This window comes from Leptonychotes weddellii, chromosome 9, assembly GCF_054177405.1.
Source record: "Leptonychotes weddellii isolate Sample4059 chromosome 9, ASM5417740v2, whole genome shotgun sequence".
NCBI classification, from domain to species: Eukaryota; Metazoa; Chordata; class Mammalia; order Carnivora; family Phocidae; genus Leptonychotes; species Leptonychotes weddellii.
In genome coordinates, this window is record NC_138377.1 from 107,047,514 (window position 1) to 107,071,605 (window position 24,092).

The 24,092-nt window shown below is 40.5% G+C and overlaps 1 long non-coding RNA gene and 2 pseudogenes across 1 annotated transcript in view; 1 reads left to right on the forward strand and 2 right to left on the reverse strand.

Annotated features, from left to right (window-relative positions):
- LOC115939458 (uncharacterized) overlaps positions 1-24,092 on the forward strand; it is a 185,639-nt gene that overhangs the window by 50,308 nt on the left and 111,239 nt on the right. The gene's annotated exons all lie outside the window — the stretch shown is intronic.
- Positions 5,877-6,155, reverse strand: LOC102747829 (small ribosomal subunit protein eS26 pseudogene; annotated as a pseudogene).
- On the reverse strand, positions 9,327-23,209 carry LOC102726158 (centromere protein K-like; annotated as a pseudogene).

The following is a 24,092-nucleotide window of genomic DNA, read 5'->3' on the forward strand; positions in this document are numbered from 1 at the left end:
TTTTTTTTTTTTAAAGATTTTATTTATTTATTTGAGAGAGAGAGAGAATGAGAGAGAGCACATGAGAGGGGGGAGGGTCAGAGGGAGAAGCAGGCTCCTCGCTGAGCAGGGAGCCCGATGCGGGACTCGATCCAGAGACTCCAGGATCATGACCTGAGCCGAAGGCAGTCGCTTAACCAACTGAGCCACCCAGGCGCCCAGATTGTGGATTTTGTACAATATATCAGTATATTGTTTATTTCAGTTTTGTGTGTGTGTGCATGCAGGAAATCAAGTGTGTTGTTGTTTAATAATCTCTATACTCAACATGAGGCTTAATTTCACAGCCCCGAGATCAAGAGTTGCACAGTCTAGTCTGAGCCAGCCACGCACCCTGGAAATCAAGTTTTTTATAAAATGTTCCATCTTTTCCATCTGTATCTCCCCTTTCCAAGGGACAAAAACGCATATTATTGCATTATTTTCTGACTGATATACTTGTATTTTGAACAGTGTGTTACAGCTTTTCTCTTTGTAATTCTCAACTTCAGTGTATGTGAAGCTGTCTTAGAATTTTCTGCCCCTTTAACCAGTCACTGAAGGTACTTTCTCTTATGTGAGTAGAAATCTTCTATGTCTCTAGCTTCTCACTCCTTACCCTCTACTTACATATATGCCCTGTCAAGTTCACCACCTCCTCTATCTGTTAGAGATGCTTAGAAAAATTTTCTTAATTTCAGAAACATTTTTGGGGCGCCTGGGTGGCACAGTCGGTTAAGCGGCCAACTCTTGATTTCGGCTCATGTTGTGATCTCAGGGTCATAAGTTCAAGCCCTATGTGGGGCTCCGCACTCAGTATGAAGTGTGTTTGAGTTTCTCATTCTCCTCCTCCCACTCATGCTCTCTCTCTCAAGTAAATAAATGAATCTTTAAAAAAAAGAAACGTTTTTCATATCAATAAAGCAATTATCATTTCAATTATAATATTGTGCAATTATAAATATAATGTTTGGATATTTTATTTTTTCCAGTGGTTTTGCTTGACTCTGCTATATCCCTCTGGCAAAGGCAATTGTCCTCCTACTTGAGTGTGTATCAGCATAATCTGAAGGCTTATTAAGACATAGAGTGAGGGTGCCTGGGTGGCTCAGTTGGTTGGGCGGCTGCCTTCGGCTCAGGTCATGATCCTGGAGTCCCGGGATCGAGTCCCACATCAGGCTCCCTGCTCAAAGCGGGGAGTCTGCTTCTCCCTCTGACCCTCCCCCCCTCATGTTCTCTCTGTCTCATTCTCTCTCTCAAATAAATAAATAAAATTAAAAAAAAAAAAAGACATAGAGTGAAACCCCCACCCAGGTTTCTAATTCACTAGGTCTGGTTTGGGGCCTGAGAAATTGTTTTTAACAAGTGCCAGGGTTGATCTGAGGACCACACTCTGAGAGAAGTAATAGTGCAACCAGTGAGTGAGACTGGGGTTCACTGACAGGGATAGAGAAAATCACTGAAATGTACCAAGTCTGAGAGTACAGAACTGAAGCTTAGTTTAATATGGAAATGAGTGCTTTACATACTCAAACTCCATCAAGGCAGATGTGGGAGGGGGGTTAATCATAAACTCAACTCTGGAGGGAAAGGACTTATTCAAGATCCCACAGCAGTTTAGTTAAAATTAGGATTCTATCTAGATATGTCTCCCTGACAAGTACAACCTTAAGTAGGATGCTAAATCCTTGTTACTCTAAGTGAGGTTTGCGAACAAGCACCATTGGCATCAGCTGGAGTCTTGTTAGAAATGCAAATCTCAGCTCTCACCCCAGATCTACTGAATCAGAATCCATATGGTCTCCAGTGATTCCAAAGCTCCTTATACTTTGAAAAGCACTGGACTAGGCTCTCCTCCAAATCTTAAGTCCCTGAAGCAGAGCTCAGCTCAGAGAGCATTTAGATAGCTAATGCTTTGTGGTTATGTTTTAAGTCAGTTGCTGTTTAAGATTTGTTTGGGAGAGTTACCCAGGTGTGGCACCCTTCCAACTAGGGACTTAATGAGCATGCCGTAGAGGTACATTATAAACCTTTCCATCTCAGAAGAGCTTCTAACTGACGGAGCAGAGATATCCACAAGTTGCCTGGTGCGGACACTCACAAATTCTGGGATTAGCATAGATCTAAAGACAGTTAAAATATTCCAACTGTAATGCTCTTCTGACAGGATTGCCTTAGTGCAAGACTGGATGGGATCCAAAGTCAATGGAACTGGAAATCCAAGTTCCGCTTTGTGAAGGTTTCTGACACAGCCATGTTTAAGAAGATTGACATTAGCAGGTGAACAGAGTTTGCCCTGAGGCTTATTTGGGGGAATTAATAGGGAAGCAGGTGGATGCTTTTATATGCTTGAAAAACAGGGATCCTAGAGTAGTTGTAGCCACTCCCAGAATGTATTGCTGCAGAGTAAGCTGGGAATCATGTCTATTTGCACTCAAGAATGAGTCTTTCTTCTATTAGTCTAAGGAGATCCCAACTAATTTTCCAGGTAAGGGAGTGGAAGTAACAGTGATGTAGAATCTTAAGGAAGATCCCTGGGTTTCTCATAACCATTGGGTATCCCTTCTCAATCTTTTGGTTTTTTGCAGGGTGGGGAGGAGCAATTACAGCTTTTATTGAAGATCTTCATATACTATTAAACAGAAAAAAAGTGAAATAAATGCAAAGCAAGACTTTTCAGCAAAACTTCTCTGATACTTCTTATTTTGAGGACTGAAAAATTTTCAAGCCTACTTAGGACATATTTGTTAAAGGATTAACAACTATGATCCAGGGAGGGTAAATTTTTCCCCCGTAAAATGATTTATCACCTTCTTTCTCCATCCCTTCCCAAACTTGATGTCTTCTTCCAATGGAGATGAATCTGCCATGTGGTCTTTACAGTTTTATCCCTTGAGATTACATATTTAAGTTATAGAGTTTATAGTTTACTCTTAAATGCATATTTTTTTGTTTTTTTCCCACTTACTATAGGCATACCTCATTTTATTGTGCTTCACAGACATTGCATTTTTTAAGTTTATTTTATTTTTAGTAATCTCTACATCCAACATTGGGCTTGAACTCACAACCCCAAGCTCAAGAGTTTCATGCTCTTCCCACTGAGCCAGCCAGGAGCCCCAAACATTGCATTTTTTACAATATGAAGATTTGTGACAACCCTGCATCAAGCAACTGTACCCATGCCGTTTTTCCAACAGCACTTGCTCACTCCATTTCTCTGTCACATCCATAAAATTTAAAACTTTAAATTTTTTGTTACAATGATCTATGACAGTGATTATGACTCACCAAAAGTTAAGATGATGGTTAGCATTTTTTAGCAATATTTTTCTAAATTAAGGTATATACTTTTTTTAGACATAATGCTATTGCACACTTAAACTACAGTATAGTGTACACATAACTTTTATATGTACTGGAAAACCAAAAAATTCATTTGACTCACTTTATTGTGGTAGTTACTTTGTTGCGGTAGTCTGGAACTAAACCCACATCTCCAAAGTAAGGCTGTTAAGTTTTCAATATTTATCTATGTTGTATGTAGCTCCAATTTTTCATTTTCATCTCTAGACAGTATTCTATCATTATCAATATCACCACTATATATCTAATACCAACAATTATGCATATCTGTGTACATAGTGATATTAAATATATCTATATATGTATGAAGGATGCCATTTTATATGATATATAAATAAATCCCAAAGTAGATGGGGCCCTTCTGTACCTGATGATTTTTTGGGTCCTGTGTAGTGTACAGTTATCACCAACATTGCTGCCATGAACTTCTAAATGTGTGTATCCTCAGACCCTTACACTTAAAAGTAAGACTAGACAAGACCCTTACACTCAGCCATGTGAAAACTGATAAATGACTATTGTCAATAGATTTGTGCATATCTAGCAGGAGGTTTGGGTGCAGATTGAGGGACAGAGACTTGCGGTTTAGCTGTAGTTATTTTCTTACTATTTAAATTCAAATTTCATTAACTAGTTCTAATTCTTTATTGGACTGTGAACACAATAAGGCAAAATCCCACATGATTATTTTCTTTGTTGACTTAAATAGAGTTGTGTATGAAGGCTTGTACTGAAGTTATTCAGAGTTGAGGCAGGAAAAGCTAAAATTTCAGCTTTTTTTTTTTTCCTATGCCACCTAGTGCATCGTACATGTGTTACTAAGTTTATAAAGGGCTCCTGGGAGAAAGGACATTTTCAGTGCTTGATATCAATCACAGGTAAATCATCTATATACCTACTGATTGTGTAATTCTTTGATTCTCAAAATTAGGATTACAAGGCTTCCTTATGTACCCCCCACTCTCTACCGCCTCAACACTCCCCTTTCTCTGCTATCATTTTCTGCCAGTGTTCTATTCCATGAAGTTTTCAATATTGTCCTCTTGGAGTCTTCCTTTGTGTATTAATTTTCCCAAATTATTTAGAAAGAGGGCTGAGAGAGGGAGGGGGCTGGAAACTGCAATCCAGGTGAAAGTGATGGTGACTCAAAACATGACAAACCAAATGTGGCAAAATATTTAGAATTAGTGAGCCTAGGTAAAGGGTAAATGTGAATTCTTTTTAATATTGTTGCAATTTCTATATAGGTAAGTTTGCTTCAAAATAAACTTAAAAATAGCATGAATATACTCATTTCTTTAAAATTAAAAAAACAAACAAACAAACAGGGGACACGTGGGTGGCTCAGTCGGTTAAGCATCTGCCTTCAGCTCAGGTCATAATCGCAGGGTCCTGGGATCGAGTCCAGGATCGGGCTCCCTGCTCAGCAGATAGCCTGCTTCTCCCTCTCCCTCTGCCTGCCGCTCCCCCTGCTTGTGCTCTCTCTCTCTCTGACAAATTCTTGAAAAAAGGGGGAGGATGCCTGTGTGGCTCAACTGGTTAAAACAAAACAAAAAAACTATTTATGTATGTGTTTACTTACATACACATAGAATTCCTCCAGAAGTATACACAGACACTGATAACACAAGTGACTTTTATGTCTTGACATAAGACACCATGACAGCATGGTGAAGGAAGAGGGCTCCAAGTAGAGTGTCTGTATAATTATCATCCAAAATAGCACACTCCTGAGAGAAAGAAGGAACTATTCATTATTATGCCAGGACAGCAGTTGTAAAATGAGTCTTGACCAGGAAAATGGGGATATATGGTCATCGGGCATGGAAGGCAGACTTTACATGGTATGTCATTTTGTACATTTTGATCTTTCAACATGTGACTATATTAGCCATTCAAATTCATAAATAAAAAAGTAGGCATAGGGGAAAGGTGTTTAGAAAATAAGGTCTCAGTGCTACTAATATTGCTTTTATGTCCTTTCAAATAAAAATATATAGATATAGGGGCACCTGGGTGGCTCAGTCGTTAAGCGTCTGCCTTCGGCTCAGGTCATGATCCCAGGGTCCTGGGATCGAGCCCCGCATCGGGCTCCCTGCTCCGCGGGAAGCCTGCTTCTCGCTCTCCCACTCCCTCTGCTTGTGTTGCCTCTCTTGCTGTGTCTCTCTCTGTCAAATAAATAAATAAAATCTTTAAAAAAAAGATATAGATATAGCTATGTATATAACTATATATATGATTATATGTAGTTTTATATAAATATGATAGTCCCCAGTTTACAATGGTTTGACATTATATTTCAGCTTTACAGTGGTGTGAATGCAATACTCATTTAGAAGAAATCATACTTCAAAATTTTTTATAGTATAATTTGCATTTTATTTTTTTTCCTGGAACAGTTTTCCTTCAGTCTTTAAGGACTCAGCTCCTTAAATGGGTTTTGGTGGAGGTGGTGGGGCAGCGTCCACGGATCTAAATTGGGGAGGTGGTGTTCAGTCCTTCCATGTTTCACCAGAGCAACTCCTAACCACTTTGCTGTGAATGGCACAGCTCACACGGTAATGGACTTTCATACACAGCTTGGGAAACACATAGGCATCAAAGACCCTCGCTTTGGAAATGTTCCCGATGGCGGTGGCCTCTACTATGTTCCCAATAACGAACTTCTCAATGGCCTTATCCTTGGGCATACAATGGTTGCAGATGGTGCAGAGAATGGGCAGCAAGTGACCCTTTTTGGCACAATCATGGTTCCTTCTTTCTGTGGGCATCTTGGAAGCAAGAACCTGAGAGCAGTACTTCAAATTTTATTTTTGATCTTTTCCCAGTCTAGTGATACGAGGCATGATACTCTCATGATGCAGGACAGTGGCTGGGAGCCATAGCTTCCAGTCAGCCATGCAGTCTGGACCCATGCAACCATTCTGTTTTTCATTTTCTGTACGGTACTCAATAAGTTACATGGGATATTCAACACTTTGTTGTAAAATAGGCTTTGCATTAGGTGATTTTTCCCAACTGTTGGCTAATATAAGTGTTCTGAACATGTTTAAGGTAAGCTAGGTTAAGCTATGATGTTTGGTAGGTTAGGTGTCTTAAACATTACAATATTTTCAGCTCAGCTTTATCAGGACATAACCCCAATATAAGTTGAGGAAGATCTGTGTATAGATATATAAACCTGCATGTGTGCATGTATTTTTCCATGTGTTTATAATGATACTTTCAATCCCAATCTAGTCACACAGGTTTGGTTTGCCTTCCTCCATTCCCTATTTGCATTGCCTTTTCCACATGGATAGCCCTCTTTCCCAGAATCTTCTTCCCTGTTTTGGCTTCTCTCCTCTTTTTTCCCCTCCGTTTTCATCTCCTGTTGCCCTTCCTTCCCATTGGTTGAAAGACCAGAGGTGCACAATGCAGGCATCACAGGTTTAACATCAAACTTTAAAAAATGCCACAGAAAATGCAGTTTTCTGGAAAGTGAAAGGGGCTTGGTTTAGGGGGATGAAGAATACTCGCTAGCACCCAGGGTCTGAAGTGACCTTGGCTCAGGGAAGCTGCAGGAACCCTGTCAGGTGAGTGTCCCCTCATGAGGGTGGTAGCTTATCTGCCTGAGCCTTGGGTGACAGAAGAAGCCCAGAGTCCTATGCCAAGGCCCCAACAACCTTCCATGGGGCTGCCACACAGTTTCCCATAAAAGGCATATGTGCATTTTTTTCCAAGCTGGATCCAACATTTCCTGTGGAATAGTGAACATGAGGTCAGAGTCCATGTGATACTTTTTGTGTCAACAACCAGTCTCTGCAACAGGAGAAAAATTCATGTTTTTCAAGTTAAATGAATAAAGGAGGTAATATGGAGGTAATAACAATGTTATATTGTTTTATTTAAGAGGGCAAAGGACATTTTATAAATATTTTTCTTTCATTCTGCCCATGTCCTTTGTTTGTTTTTAAATAGATTATTTTTTTAAGATTTTATTTATTGGGGTGCCAAGGTGGCTCAGTTGTTAAGCGTCTGCCTTTGGCTCAGGTCATGATCTCATGGTTCTCATGGTCCTGGGATCCAGCCCAGCATCGGGCTCCCTGCTCAGCGGGAGGCCTGCTTCTCCCTCTCCTATTCCCACTGCTTCTGTTCCCTCTCGCTGTGTCTCTCTGTCAAATAAAGTCTCAAAAAAAAAAAAGATTTTATTTATTTATTTGACAGAGCACAAGCAGGGGAGTGGCAGGCAGAGAGAGAAGCAGGCTGTCCCAGCTGAGCCACCCAGGTGCCCTATGTCCTTAGTTTAAATTCTCAGAAGATAGATCACCATCTCCAGAAATTTCTGAGTCGTCCTGTTCCATCTATACATTATCAGAAATGAAGGTTTCTTTTAGTTTTTTATTTTTTTAGGATTTTATTTATTAGCACAAGCACAGTGTGGGGGAGGGGTAGAGGTAGAGGGAGAAGCCGACTGCCCGCTAAACAAGGAGCTAGAAGGACTTGGAGCTCCATCCCAGGACCCCAAGATCATGACCTGAGCAGAAGGCAGCCACTTAGCCGACTGAGCCACCCAGATGTCCCAGAAATGAAATTTTTTTTTAAAAGATTTATTTATTTTGAGAGAGAGAGATCACAAGCAGAGGGGCAGAAGGAGGAGAGAGAATCCTCAGCGGACTCTGCTCTGAGTGTGGAGCCTGACTTGGGGCTCGATCTCATGATCTTAAGATCGGGACCTGAGCTGAAACCAAGAGTTGGATGCCTAATGGACTGTGCTACCCAGGTGCTCCAGAAATGAATTTTTTTCTTAAAGTTTCTATTTAAATTCCAGTTAACGCAGTGTAATATTAGTTTTAGGTGTACAATATAATGATTCAATGCTTCCATACAACACCTGGTGTTCATTACAACAAGGGGGTACATGTATCCCTTTGAATTAGTATGTTTGTATCCTTTGGATAAATACCTAGTAGTGCAATTGCTGGATTATAGGGTAGCTCTATTTTTAGCCTTTTGAGGAATCTCTGAACTGTTTTCCTGAGTGGATATAATCAGTTTGGATTCCCAGGAACAAATAGTACAGACAGTTCCCCTCTCTCTGAATCCTCACTAACACCTGTTGTTTCTTGTTTTTTATTTTAGCCATTCCGACAGGTGTGAGGTGATAGCTCTTTGTAGTTTTCATGTGCATTTTCCTCATGATGAGTGATGTTGAGCATCTTTTGATCTGTTAGAGAGATATATATATGTATGTATATACTAATATATGTAGTATTATAATTCCTAAATATAAAAGTTGAGCCATAAATGGAACTTTAATGCATTAAAACCTGCTGAAATTTAAATGGAAAATATTACATTAGCAACATTATAAATTAAAGAATTTTCCAAAGAATATTGCATGAAGTAAAGTACATTATTTTATAATGATTAAGCCTAGAATATTTTTTTTAAAGATTTTATTTATTTATTTGACAGAGAGACACAGCGAGAGAGGGAACATAAGCAGAGGGCATGGGAGAGGGAGAAGCAGGCTTCCCGCGGAGCAGGGAGCCCAATGCGGGGCTCAATCCCAGGCCCCCGGGAAGGGCTCAATCCCAGGACCCCTGGACCAGGTCCTGAGCCGAAGGCAGGAGCTTAATGACTGAGACACCCAGGCGCCCCAAGCCTAGAATATTTTTACTTGCATTCTTGTCCATACAGTTTAAAACTCTAAAGCACTGACTGAATGAGAGAAGATCATTTTAAAATAATTTAAAATAAATAATAGATTGTGACATATGCCTTTTATTTAAGATTTTATTTATTTATTTATTTATTTATTTATTTGACAGAGAAAGAGAGTGCACACAAGCTGGGGGAGCAGCAGAGGGAGAGGGAGAAGCAGGTTCTCCGCTGAGCAGGGACCCCAATGCGGGGCTCGCTCCCAGGATTCTGGGATCATGACTTGAGAGGGAGGATGTTTAACCAGCTAAGCCACCCAGACACCCTTAAGATTTCATTTTTTAAGTGATGTCTACACCCAACATGGGCTTGAGTTTACAACCCAGAGATCAAGAGTCATATGCTCTACTGACTCAGCTAGCCAGGTGCCCCTGTGGCATGTTGCATTTTAATGATAAAAGGAAGATGGCGTATTGCTTTGATTTGCAAATATGTTCTTTGTCCAAGTAGTCTTCAGTGCTTCCATTATCCTTGAATGACAAGATTCTTTAAGTACTTTGTGAAAAAGAGACCATCCTTTCACTGATGGAATGTTTTCAATCTTATCTGGGTAGGATCTTCTGGATGTCTCCAGGCAATTCCATTAAGTGGCTAAAAGGAATCACTAGTTTTGACATGGACCATGTGTAGCATCTAATCTATTTATATGAATCTGTAACATTTCACGCAGTGCTGTCAGTTATGCAGTTGATTTTTTTTTTAAGTTTGTTTACTTATTTTTTAATAATCTCTACACCCACCATGGGACTTGAACCCCTGACTCCAAGATCAAGAGTTTCATACTCTTCCATTTGATCCAGCCAGGTGCTCCTATGCAGTTGATTTCTTGAATTTTTTTTTCTCTTTAACATTTCTGTCAGGTAGAGGAAAATGGTCTTCGGGATACCCAAGGTAATCAAGAGTTTCTCCTACTCTTTTAATCATTTTTTTAAAGTAGGCTGTATGCACAACAAGGGGCTTGAACCTGTGACCCTGAAATTAATAGTCACATGCTCTACTGACTAAGCCGTCAGATGCCCCTCTTTTAAATATTTTTTATTTTCAGCTTATTGAAAGTTCTCAATTCAGAAAATGTCACTACGTGATGCTTCAATTCATTGTGTAGTACATTAAGAGATTGCACTATCTGTTGCTATTTATCCAACCCTTTGTTCTCTTTCCAAGTCTTCCTTTTTCATTCTTTGACTAAATGGTACACAGTACCCTTGGGGCACCTGGGTGGCTCAGTTGTTAAGCGTCTGCCTTCGGTTCAGGTCATGGTCCCAGGGTCCTGGGATTGAGCCCCGCATCGGGCTCCCTGCTCAGTGGGAAGCCTGCTTCTCCCTCTCCCACTCCCTTTGCTTGTGTTCCCTCTCTCGCTGTGTCTCTCCGTCAAATAAATAAAATCTTTAAAAATAAATAAATAAATAAATAAATAAATAAATAAATAAATAAATAAATAAATAAATAAATGGTAGACAGTACCCTTCAAAATCATGTCTTAATTTTTGGAACTCTTCCTTATGTTACCAGAACTACTTTATTCAGTGGAATTATTTCAGGAGTTTCTGTCATTAACTGAGTTCAGTGGTCAGACATTTCACCTGTATAACTAATAATGATGATTGAGCCTTTGAATCAGTGACCCTCTCTATAAACAAGTGATAATTTATTCTAATATTCCTTCCTATCATTTCATGTTCTTTCATATTCCTTTAATTTTTTAAGTAATCTCTACACCCAACATGGGGCTCGAACCACAACCCTGAGATCAAGAGTCATATGCTCCACCAACTGAGCTAGCCAGGCACCCCTCTTCACATTCTTTAGTAAATTCTTCTTAAGCATCTTAACATCTTCCACACCTGTAGTACTGTCTGGTCTAATTCTTGATGATTCACTGGCATGTGCTTGTGATTTTCTTAGCCTTATGATAATAATAGGGGGGAAAAAAAAGGTGTGGGAACATAGGCAAGTCACTTAAATTGCCTGTGTATCAGTTTCCTTACTCTTTTCAGAGAATGTGCTAGAAAATAAGCTCAGACAAAAAACCATGTTTGGAGTACTTGACGGATAGCCCACAAGTTAACCAGTTCTTTCAGTTCCCCACCCCTTTGACTTTCTCACCTGACCAGTGGAGTTCTGAAGCTGGTGTTGGTGTGGGAGATGAAGGAGAGTGGTACTCACGGGGGCTGAATGTTGGGTATTATATTCTCCGGCACTCAATTACAATGTGTGGGGAATTTTTTCCCACATCATCAAGCAACTCACGGGCACTAGCTGAGTGACGTATAATTCAACTCCATTTTGACACCATCTCCCCAGAGACAGCATCAGAGTCCACAGGTTAAGGATTCAGACCCAAAAGACTGCCCCTTAATTCATATGCCAGTTGCCAACTCCAGGTTGTCCCCTGTGCTTCTGACCAACTGGCTATGTATCAGATTCCTATGACCTCCTCCTTGGGTTGGATTCATTTGCTAGATTGACTCACAGGACTCTAGTTTATTCACTAGATTGCCAGTTTATTACAAAGGATATAAAGTATAGGAATCTACAGCCAGATGAAAAGATACATATCGGGGCACCTGGGTGGTTCAGTCGTTGAGCGTCTGCCTTCGGCTGGGGTCATGATCCCAGGGTCCTGGGATCGAGTCCCGCATCGGGCTTCCTGCTCCATGGGAAGCCTGCTTCTCCCTCTCCCACTCCCCCTGCTTGTGTTCCCTCTCTTGCTGTGTCTCTCTCTGTCAAATAAATAAATTAAAAAAAAAAAAGATACATATTGTGAGGTCCCTAACAAAGGAACTTGTTTATCCATGGAGTTTGGGCCCAGCACAATGGCACATGGAAGCATTGTTTTAACAGCCTGGAGGCTCTCCTAACCCTATCCTTGTGGGGTTTTATGGAGCTTTTATTACATAGGAGTGATTGATTAAATCATTGGCTATTGGAAATTGATTCCATCTTCAGCCTGTCTCCCCTCCCCCAACATTAGGGAGATGGGACTGAAAATTCCAACCTTTAAGAAAAAAAAAAGATTTTATTTATTTGGCAGAGAGAGACACAGCGAGAGAGGGAACACAAGTGCGGGAGTGGGAGAGGGAGAAGCAGGCTTCCCGCAGAGCAGGGAGCCCGATACGGGGCTTGATCCCAGTACCCGGGGATCATGACCCGAGCCTAAGGCAGATGCTTAATGATTGAGTCACCCAGGCACCCCAGATTCCAACCTTCTAATCACATGATCCTCCTGGCATCCAAACCAGCCCCCATCCTTCCGGGCCTTCCAGTGTTACCTCATTAACATCACAGAAGGTATTTTTATCAATCTCGTCACAGGAAATTCCAAGAATTTTAGGAGCTCTGTGACAGAAAGGGGGATGAAGATCAACTATATATTTCTTTATTTTTTAAGATTTTATTTATTTATTTACTTATTTGACAGCGCACAAGCAGGGGCAGAGGGAGAAGCAGACTCCCCGCTGAGCAGGGAGCCCAATGTGGGGCTATATCCCAGGACCCTGGAATCATGACCTGAGCTAAAGGCAGACATTTAACCAACTGAGCCACCCAAGCGCCCCAACTATATATTTCTTATTCTAAATCACAGTATCACAGGTAGCTAGTTCCAGAGATAAGGCTCTCAGCTTTGGGGCTGGAGCTCCATATTCTGTGAGCCAGGTTGCTAGCAAGTTTCAATCATTATGGTACTCTCCCCAGCTCATCTGTTAGTACCATTGAGCCACTGCTGCTTGGATTCCTTAGTTTTGCCTGGCGACACCCCTCTCCTAAGTGTACTATACTAAACTTAGTCCCTGTCTCATTAGCAATGATATCACATATACCAAATGATTTCCATTTTATTTCAGTTTTCTTCTTTTTTTTTTTTAAGTATAATGTGTTTCCCAGCAGTGAGAGTCATTAGTTATATAATAGTGATTGAAAATACACTTTTTGCCAGCCCATTTGTGGAATTGTTGGTACAATGTCTATGGCTCTTGTGGGGAGCTGATTTGGAAAAGAGAGAAGGTAAGCAATCAGCCTGCTGTCCAAGACAGGACAGTGAGCAAAGTACAGCCATGTTTGGGAATGTAGAGTTTGGGACCCTAGCAGAGGGTAGCCAGGTAGGGATTCTTAGGGAAGACAATGATTGGGTTAGGGTTCCAGGGTATATAAAGGGTTAGATTTGATGGAAGTTCACAGACCAGGAAATTAATCACTTGGAGATACTGCCAAAAAGGAAAATGATCTGCCTCACAAACATGGAGCGAGATTGGAGAGGCAGGATATGGGGTTTAATGGTTTTACAGGCCCCATAGAATGGAGGGGGGGCACATGACACACACTGAAGGATTTCCACTGGGGTAGTTCCCTGGGAATGCATGGAGAAATCTGTAGGATAACTGGAAAAACAAGGAATGGGATCATAGACACACATCTGGAACTGACTTAAACTCTATTAATTTATATCATTGGTCAGTAAAGTACAACTTATGGCCAAATCCAGATTGCTACCTGTATGTATGTGGCATGTAGCTAAAAGTAATTTTTGTGTTTTCAAGTAGTTGAGAAAAATTTTAAAAAAATATATGATTTCTTCAAATTTCAGTGTCCATAAGTAGAATTTTATTGGAGGACAGTTATGTCCATTTATTTACACATTATCTATGGCTCTTTTGCACTAAAGAGCGCAAAGTAGTTGCTACAGAGAATTACGGCTCTTAAAGCCTAAAATATTTACTGTCTGGCTCTTTACAGAAAAGGATTGCAGACCTCTGATTAATCCAATTAAATTGTTGTGGAATCCTCAGTGTGGGGGCAGGCATTCAGTTACTTGTGTGTATGTTGTGGGAGATCACAAGTTAGGTAGATAAGACCCCTTTTATCTTAGAGATGACATTCTGGTGGAAGAGAGATTTTGTTTAATTGGTGGGTTTATTTGAAATTCAGGTAGAAGTACTGGGATAAGGAATGTGCTTTGTGTTAAGGTGTCTCTACCTCCAAATCCTCCTGAGAGAGGCTTCCTGCAGTTTTTACTGTCCAAACTGATGCAAGGATGGAGACAAAGAGGTTCTGGGCTAGAGGCAAGAGTCTGACCTGAGATTTAGATGTGACAGGACCATGGAGGAATGGGGAGTGTTTCTTGAGTATGAAGTGGGAAGTGTTTTGAGGACAGTATTGGGAAGAGAGAGGAGTCATGAAAGGTTTCAAGGGGAGTGACACGTACCAAGTCATTTGGACTGGAGATTGCGTTGCTCTAAACATGTCATCTCTAGCATGTGTTGTCTGTTTGGAGCAAATGCAATCAAGGGAAATTTCAAACAAGAGATCTTTCGGACCATGGGAATCTGAAAAGTTGCCCACAAATAAGGTTAAGTATCAGAAGGTCATTCCTGCTTTTGGGAAAAGTGAACTGTAGATGTTCATTTTTTGCATTATTTATATTATTTCTCCATTTTGCATCCTTCCTGCTCCTTCCCACTGAAAATTATCATGGGTATCCTGTGAATTGTGTAATAATGAATCTTCTGTTAAAACATATACTTATTTATATTCCTTGATTTTGCTTAAAACTTGTCTCTAAGAATCAGGGATAGCTTAACATGACCTTTATCATCAAGAGTTGGGAGACCAAGTTGTATGTCATATTAACTTTCAGGGAGCCCAGATTCCTGGTATCTGGTAAGAATGGTGTGGGGGTTGGGAACCAGAATCTCAGTGGTAGGGGAGTCAGATTTGAGCATAGCATAGGTATGGATCAATGGACTAATGACGGTTGAGGCCAGGGGATGGGGACCAAAAAAAATTTTGACTTATTTTTCATAATCAACAGAATTAATTGATTATTAAAAATAATAGTTGATAAAAATAAATATGTTTTACTAGTAACTTAAAAAGTAATTAGTAAAACCAAAACAGTTTCCCTGGACATGTATAATATACTGACATTTTTTAGTACTTTTTTTTTTTTTTGACAGAGAGAGACCCAGTGAGAGAAGGAGCACAAGCAGGGGGAGTGGGAGAGGGAGAAGCAGGTTTCCCGCGAAGCAGGGAGCCCAATGTGGGGCTCGATCCCAGGACCCTGGGACCATGACCGGAGCCAAAGGCAGATGCTTAACGACTGAGCCACCCAGGCGCCCCACATTTTTTAGTACTTTAAAATTTGCATCTGGACTTGATTTTCAGGAATCTAGTATTTGCTTATTTGTCATAATACTTTGCATTACAAATCTGTGTGTGTGTTCAAATGCATATTACATAAAATTTACCATCTTAACCATTTTTAAGTGTACAACTCAGTGGCATTCAGTGTGTCACATTACTTTGTGATCATCAACCATACATCTTCAGAACTCTTTTCATCTTGCAAAACTGAAACTCTGTACCCATTAAATAACAATTCCCCATTCCTCCTTATCCCCAGCCCCTGGGGATGACTATTCTATTTTCTGTCTCTTTGAATTTGACTAGTCTAGATACTTCATATAAGTGGAATCATATAATATTTGTCCTTTGCTGTCTGGCATATTTCACTGACATAAGGTCTTCAAGATTCATCCATGTTGTAGCATTAGTCAGAATTTTCTTCCTTTATAAAACTGAATAATATTCTGTTGCATGTGTATACTACATACACGTGCGACATACGGTAATTCTGTTTTTGTTTTTAGGAAACACTGTTTCCCATAGCAGATGTACCATTTTACATTTCTAACAGCAAAGCACAAGGGTTCTAATTTCTCTATATCCTTGCCAATACTTGTTATTCTGTTTTTGTTATTTTGTTTAATGTAATAGCCACTCTAATGGGTATAAAGTGGTATCTCATTGTATACTGACTTTTTACTGATTGGTTTATATTCCCTGGAGAAATGTTTATTCCAGTCCTTTGCCCATTTCTTAACCAGGTTATTTTGGTGGTGGTGGTGGTTGTTGAGTTGTAGGAATTCTTATATATTGTGGATATTATCCACTTATCAGATATATGATTTGCAAATATTTTCACCCATTCTGCAGCTTGTTTTTTTTCCACACTACTGATACACAGAGGTTTTAAATTTTGGTGTACTTTCATTTAATCTATTTTTTGTTTGTTTCCTTTGCTTTTGGTGTCATCAAAGAAATCATTGACAAATCTATTGTCATGAAGCATTTCTCTATGAGATTTATAATTTTAGCTCTTAAGTTTAGGTCTTTGATCCAAATTCATTGTTTTACATGTGGATATTCAACTTTCCGAGCACTCTGTGTTGAACAGACTGTCTTTTCCCCCATTGAATGGTCTTTGTATTCTTGTTAAAATCATTTGACCTATAGGCAAAAGTTTATTTCTGGGCTCTATTCCATTGGTCTATGTGTTTTGCATTTTTTTAAAAATATTTTTTAGGCTTTACATTTCAAAGTTAGCATTCCTAGTAGAGCTTTTAAGAATAAATACAATGAGGAAGATTTTATTTTATTTATTTTTTTTAAATTATCTCTAGAACACTGTTTTTTTTTGTTGTTGTTTTGTTTTCTTTTGTTTGTTTTTAAAGAATTTATTTACTTGACAGAGAGAGACACAGCAAGAAAGGGAACACAAGCAGGGGAAGTGGGAGAGGGAGAAGCAGGCTTCCTGCGGAGCATGGAGCCAGATGTGGGGCTCCATCCCAGGACCCTGGGATCATGACCTGAGCGGAAGGCAGACGCTTAACGCCTGAGCCACCCAGGCGCCCCTGAGGAAAATTTTAAATCACACTATTCTGACTAGGAATCCCTGACGACTTTCGTGATATAGGCCATGTGACTAGGATACAGATCAGCAAAACTTTTTTCTAAAGGGCCAGTTTATTAAGGACAGAGAGATTTACTTTTAGAAATTGACTCATGTAATTATGGAGGCTGACAAGTCCAAAATCTGCAAGGGTAGCCTGGTAGACTGGAGACACAGAAGAATTGCATACTTAAATCCAAAACCAGGCTGGAGACAAAATTTCCTCTTTCTTAGGAAACCTCAGTCTGTTCTCTCTCAAGACCTTCAATTAATTGGATAAGACCCACCCACATTAAGGGGGTTAATCCACTTTACTAAAGGTGTATTTAGATGTTGATCTCCTCCAAAAAACACCTTCTCAATTGCATACAGGCTGATGTTTGACCAAATATATGGGTGCTGTGGCCCAGGCAAGTTGACATATAAAATTACCATCATAAATTCATCTCTTGTCAACTTGGCACTCATATATTTCCTTAAACCATACTAATCTCCAGGGGCGCCTAGGTGGCTCAGTCAGTTAAGTGTCTGCTTTGGGCTCAGGTCATGATCAACGGGTCCTGGGATTGAGTCCCCCAACAGAGGGCTCCCTGCTCAGCAGGGATTCTGCTTTTCCCTCTCCCTCTACCCATCCCCCTGACTCATGTTCTCACTCTCTCAAATAAATACTCTTGGGGTGCCTTTGGCTCAGGTCATGATCTCAGGGTCCTGGGATCAAGCCCCGCATCAGGCTCCCTGCTCAGTGGGGAGTCTGCTTCTCTCTCTCCCTCTGCCCCTCCATCCTGTTTGTGTTCTCTCTCTCTATCTCAAATAAGTAAATAAAATCTTTAAAAAATATCAAATAAATAATAATCTTAAGAAAAAAAGATTCTCTCTCTCCCTCTACCCCTCCCTCCCAAAAAACCCAAACATACTTAATCTCCACATAAAGATATTAACAATGTCCTACTTTTGCCTAACATGATACAACTATTTTTTTTTAAGATTTTATTTATTTATTTGACAGAGATAGAGAGCACAAGCAAGGGGAGGGGGAGAGGGAGAAGCAGGCTCCCCACTGAGCAGGGAGCCTGATGCAGGGCTCGATCCCAGGACCCCGAGATCATGACCTGAGCTGAAGGCAGCCGCTTAACCAACTGAGCCACACAGGCGCCCCCATGATACAACTATTTTGAGTAAAACTAAAAACTCACTAACTCTTTCCCCAGAAAAGGATACAAAGTCTTTAGGGGATCTTAAGTTTTTTCCTTGCTATCCTGTAACTGAAATACTATGATGTAAAGTTAATGGTACCTAAATAAAACATAAGCCCACACAACTACCCAAACATATAACAAAATGAAGAGAAATACATATTACTCTTACAGTCCTCCTTCCTTTGGTTTCAGCTGGTATTTATAACTACCGTCTTCTACTACCCATTCTGTATCCCCTTTGCCTTCAGCAAGCATCTCAGCTGGTTGTGGTTCTTTACCTGGTGGTATAACCAAACCTTCATTTCTAAAGAGTCTGGACCATGAGTAGTCTTTCTTTGTTGTTGTAGGTTTTTACTGGCTTTAATTATAGGATATAGTAATACTAAGTGTTGTCCTAAGGGATATCCTACAGTCCAAACATCCTCTTCCTTATTCTCTTGTGGTTAGTAGTCCAATTTTCCATTGGTAATTAGGAGCAGTCACCCAGGCCAACACAGTGGCTCCTTTATTTGTTGTTTTGGAGACATAAGGATCCCAAAATGGCTGGGTAACAGTCTTAACTTCCAGTTCAGTGGAATCACTCTTTGTCTTCTTTTTGAAGTATCTGTCTTCCTTCTTTTTTTTTTTTAAATATTTTATTTATTTATTTGAGAGTGAGCAAGGGAGAACACAAGTGGGGGGAGAAGCAGAGGGAGATGGAGCAGCAGGCTCCTCACTGATGCAGGACTCGATCCCAGAACCCTAGGATCATGACCTGAGCTGAAGGCAGACACTTAACCAACTGAGCCACCGAGACATCCCAGTATCCTTCCCTTTGGAATAAAAATCTCTAGGCCAGAAAAGCATAGGTCATAGGGACAGGAAGTAAAAACTTTGCTAGTAGGTCACTAGGATTAATAAGGAATGGTGCCGCTCCCATTTCTACCCTTTAATTACTGGACCCATGAATCTTGACTGTCTGAGAAACTGTACCATATTGAATGCAGATTCATGGTATATACATCCTCCTGGAAAATCCATGCCGAGCCCTGCAAGATATTGCCACTAGCTGGCACCACTTCTGAGTATTTCAAAGGCTGTTATACCATTCTATCAAGCCAGCAGCTTTAGGATGGTGGGAAACATGGTAAGATGAGTGAATTCCAACCATTGCTGTACTTCATTTTCTGTTGTTGGAGAGGAAAAAGTTTTCCTTACCCTTCTAGGGTCTCTGGCTGGATCTGAATATTTTTTAAAGATTTTATTTATTTGGGGCACCTGGGTGGCTCAGTTGTTAAGCGTCTGCCTTCGGCTCAGGTCATGATCCCAGGGTCCTGGGATCGAGCCCTGCATCGGGCTCCCTGCTCCGCGGAAAGCCTGCTTCTCCCTCTCCCACTCCCCCTGCTTGTGTTCCCTCTCTCACTGTGTCTCTCTCTGTCAAATAAATAAAATCTTAAAAAAAAAAGGGTTTTATTTATTTATTTATTTATATTTATTTATTTATTTGAGAGAGAGAAAGAGAGTGAGCAAGCACAAGCAAGGGTGGGTGGAGCAGCAGGGAGCCCAATGTGAGACTCAATCTCAGGACCCTGGGATCATGACTCAAGCTGAAAGCAGACTGACTGAGCCACCCAGATGTCCCTGGATCTGAATATTCTAAAGGTAGATTAATGGGAAAATCATGCAAATTAATTGAATATAAATTGTATGTAACATGGGAGCCTTAATAAAGAAATGAAGACCCAAAGAAACAGACCTGAGTATTACTGATGATAGGTTTGTTGAAAAGTGGGCAGTCATGGAGGAATACATTAAGGAGTATGAGGTAATTGTAGTAAACATGGGGAAACATAAAAGGTCTTGTTTGTTCAGATTTTCCTCAGTATCCCTTTGTGTTCAGAGATAAGGATGTTTATTTTTTATGGATACTGGATACTTTCACATGTGGGTTTTATGGACTGTTTTAGGGAAGAAGGGGGAGGTGGGGGGTGGAGTATGAGTGAACTTCCTGATTCTGTTTTTTCTCAAACTCCTTCATTTTCAATATTCAATATGCTAAGGTGACATACTTGGGGGTACCAGGTCCTGAACCACATCACTGTGAAGTGGGTTCCTTGATCAGAAGCAACGCATGTCAGTGGATATGATATTCTACAAGTCCATAGATGGCAGCTTGACAGTTTGGTCAGAAACACTGCACACAGGGAAGGCAGATCCATATCCAGAGTAAGTGTTTATTTCAGTAAGAATGAAATGTTGCCTTTTCTATGATGGAAGGGGTCCAATGTAATCAGCCTGCCACCAAGCACCTAGCTGATCACCCCAGGGAATGGTGCCATATCAGAGACTCAGTGTTGATATCTGCTGCTGCCAGATTGGGTTCTCAGCAGTGGCTGCATTCAGGTTAGCCGTGGTGAGTGGAAGTCCATGTTGCCGAGCCCGTGCATAACCTCTGTCCTTGCCACCATCGTCTCTCTGTTCATGGGTCTGTTGAGCGATGATGGGTAGCTGGGGAAATGGGCTGACTGGTGTCCACACAATAGGTCATACTGTTCACTTGATTATTAAAATCCTTCTCTGCTGAGTTCACCCTTTGGTAAACATTCACACAGGACTCAAATATCTTCACATTGTTTGCCCATTCAGAATAGTCTATCTGTATACCTCTTGCCCAGACCTCCTTATTGCCAATTGCCCAATCATGTTCTTTCCAAATCCCTGGTCATTCAGCCAAGCCATTGGCTACAGCACTGCAATCAGCATATAATCACACTTCTGGCCATTTCTCTTAAGCAAAGTAAACAACTAGGTGCACTGCTGGAAGTTCTGCCCACCGGAAGGACTTCCCTTTACCACTTTCTTGTGTTGCTTCAGGAATATCCCAGAAAACGGACATAGTGCTGCTGCTGTGTACTTTTGGGTGGTGTCTGCATATCCTGCAGGCCTGAGTTTTCTCTTCCTCTATCATATGATCATAGGGAACCTATAATCAGCCAATTTTGTTTTATTTATTAGTTTGAGAAAGAGCTCAATGCAGGGCTATATCTCACAACTCTGAGATCATGACCTGAGCTGAGATCAAGAGGGGCGCTTAACCAACTGAGCCACCCAGGTGCCACCAAAGTGAAATTTTATTCTTCTGCAATTTTCTCAAACTCCATTAGCTTAAATTATTCAATATGCCAAGGTGCCATATTCTGGGGTAGTGTGGCCTGAACCCCATCAATTGTAACTATTCAACTGTGAAGTTGTAGCCATAGATAAATAGATAAACAAATGGGCTTGACTGTGTGAGATAATAGAAAAAAGTAAATATCAGCTATACTTTAATAAAAGAAAAAAATAGACACACACACACTCACAGTTCCTGAGACAGAGTTCCTAAAATCCTTGTGATTCTTTGATTGATAAGAACACTAAGAGCAACTCTTGTTTTAATATTTGGTCTTCGACCCCATCCCTGACACAGAGCTCCTGAAACCCTTGTAAATTCCTTAGTGGTAAGAACCCTAGGAGCATATTTCGTTCTGAGGAGGCAACTCTGGGTGGGTTCCTGGATGGCTCCTGGATGGGAGCTGACCACCAGAAAGATGAAGTCATGATTAGAACCTTAGAATTTTTTAGCCCCACCCCTCACTTCTGTAGAAAGGGGAGATGGGCTAGAAATGGAGCTAATGATTGATCATGCCTCCCTAATGAAGTCTCTACAAAAATCCCCAGTGCACAGTACCCCAACTCCATGGGACAAATGCTCCTGCTCTTAGGAACCTCTCAGACTTTGGTCTGTGTATCTCCTCATATGATTGTTCATCTGTATCCTTTTATCATATCCTTAATTAAACTGGTCAATGTAAGTACAGTTGACCTTTGAACAATGTGGGGATTAGGGGTATCGATTCCCACACAGTTGAAAATCTATGTATAATTTTTGCCTCCTCCCCCCCGCAAATTAACTACTAATAGCCTACTATTGACCAGAAGCCTTACTGATAACAAATAGTGGATTAACATCTATTTTGTATGTTACACGTATTATATACCATATTCTTACAACAATATTTTTTCTTTTCTTTTTTTGATCAGAAAGCATTGATATGTATTTATTATTTATTTATTATTTATTTTTTTATTATTATGTTCAGTTAGCCAACATATAGTACATCATTAGTTTTTGATGTAGTGTTCAGCGATTCATTAGTTGTGTATAACGCCCAGTGTTCAACACACACGTGAGCTCCTTGATACCCATCGCCTGGTTACCCCAGCCCCCCACCCCTCTCCCTTCTGTAACCCTCAGTCTGTTTCTTAAATTTTTTCAGTATTTCTAGGCTACATGGTTCACCTGCAAGTTTTTTTCAAATTGTCACAAATCTCCGAAAATCTTTCCAATTTATTTATTGAAAAAAATCGACCTATAAAGTGGACCCATGCAGTCCAAATTTTGTGTTGTTCAAGGTTCAACTGTAAATGTTCCACTGAGTTTTGTGAGCCACTCTAGCACATTAATTAAACCAAAAGGCACAGGAGATCACAGAAACCTCTGATTTGTAGCCATGCCAGACAGACGTTGTGGGGAACCTCTGGACCTGCTACTTGCAATTGGCCTCTCAAGTGGATGGGAGCAATCTTCTGGGACTGAGGCTTAACTGTAGGATCTGACACTACTTCCAGGTAGGACAGTATCAGAGTTGAGTTAAATCAACTGAAATTTGAACTTTGTGTAATTTTCATGTGTCCCCAAATTGCCTTTCTGTTGATTCCCTCCCAACTACTTAAAAAATGGACAGGCAGTAGGTGAGATTTGGTGTTGTTTGCTGACCATCTGGGGTGTTCTTACCTGAAGCCTGGATACAGTGAGAATGTGTGCAAAAGCCATGGGTGGAAGAGTGTCTTTTTTGTTACTTGTGACCTGCGGGAGTATTCTCAAGAGGAGGGGCACTTCCGTCCTCAGCTCAGCCTCTTCTGGAGCTGGTCTTGGGATTTTCAAGAATGCTGTTCCCCAGACTGGGGGAAGGGAGCCTATAGCAAAAATCTCTCCTAGTTTTCCTCTGAATGGGTTGTGCCTGTAGGGAAACGCTGCCGCCCAGTGCCTTGAACAAAGTGCCTGTAGGCGCTCTCCTGGGCTTCTGTGCTCGGAGTGTGTGTTCTGTTTTGTCTTTTGACCCAGCTTTCCGCTTGGGCTGTAGGTTTGTGGAAGAGGAATTATAATGAGAGTCATTGCCGCTAAGAGTCACTTCAGCATAGGGTAGTGGTTAAGAGCAGGGGCAAAGTAACCAGAGTGCTGGGCTTGAATCTGGGTTAAACCGCTTGTCAACTGTGTGACTTCGTGTGTGGTTCTGGACCTCTCTGGGCCTCAGTTTCCTAATATGTAAGAGGGATGGAAATAGAAAGCAACTCATACGGTGGTTATTTGGATTAATGATAAAGTATCTGGAAAATCACCTGATACACAGTAAGCAGAATATGTGTCTGTTAAATAAATAAACGAATAAGGAAAAATAGTTGTATACATAGAGTGCAGACTTCAAACCATGTAGTCTTTATTCCCTTGAATATCTGCTTCTGAATTTTAAATTTTGTCATAAAAAGGACTTTAGCCTGTCTGCAGTATCATTTCAAATACTGTCCACGTTCCACAAATGTTTAAGATACGAAATCATTTTACTTGTATCTCAAATTATATCTTATTTTATAATTTTAACTTCTGTATTTGTTTTAGTTCTGATAGTTGGAATAAAAATTTCAAAAAAGTTGTTTTAGTGGGTATGATTTTCATTTTCATACTAGCCAAAATGTTTTTAAATAAAAAAGACTCATGTCATATTTTATTTTATTTTATTTTATTTTTAAAGATTTTATTTATTTGTCAGGGAGAGAGAGACAGAGAGCAAGCACAAGCAGGGGGAGTGGGAGAGGGAGAAGCAGGCTCCCCGAGTAGCAAGGAGGCTGATGTGGGACTCGATCCCAGGACCCTGGGATCATGACCTAGCCGAAGGCAGCTGCTTAACTGGCTGAGCCACTCAGGCATCCCCTACTAATGTCATATTTTAAAGGCTCTTCCACAAAAGTCCTCCTAATGGTAGAAAAGATAGGCTGGAGAT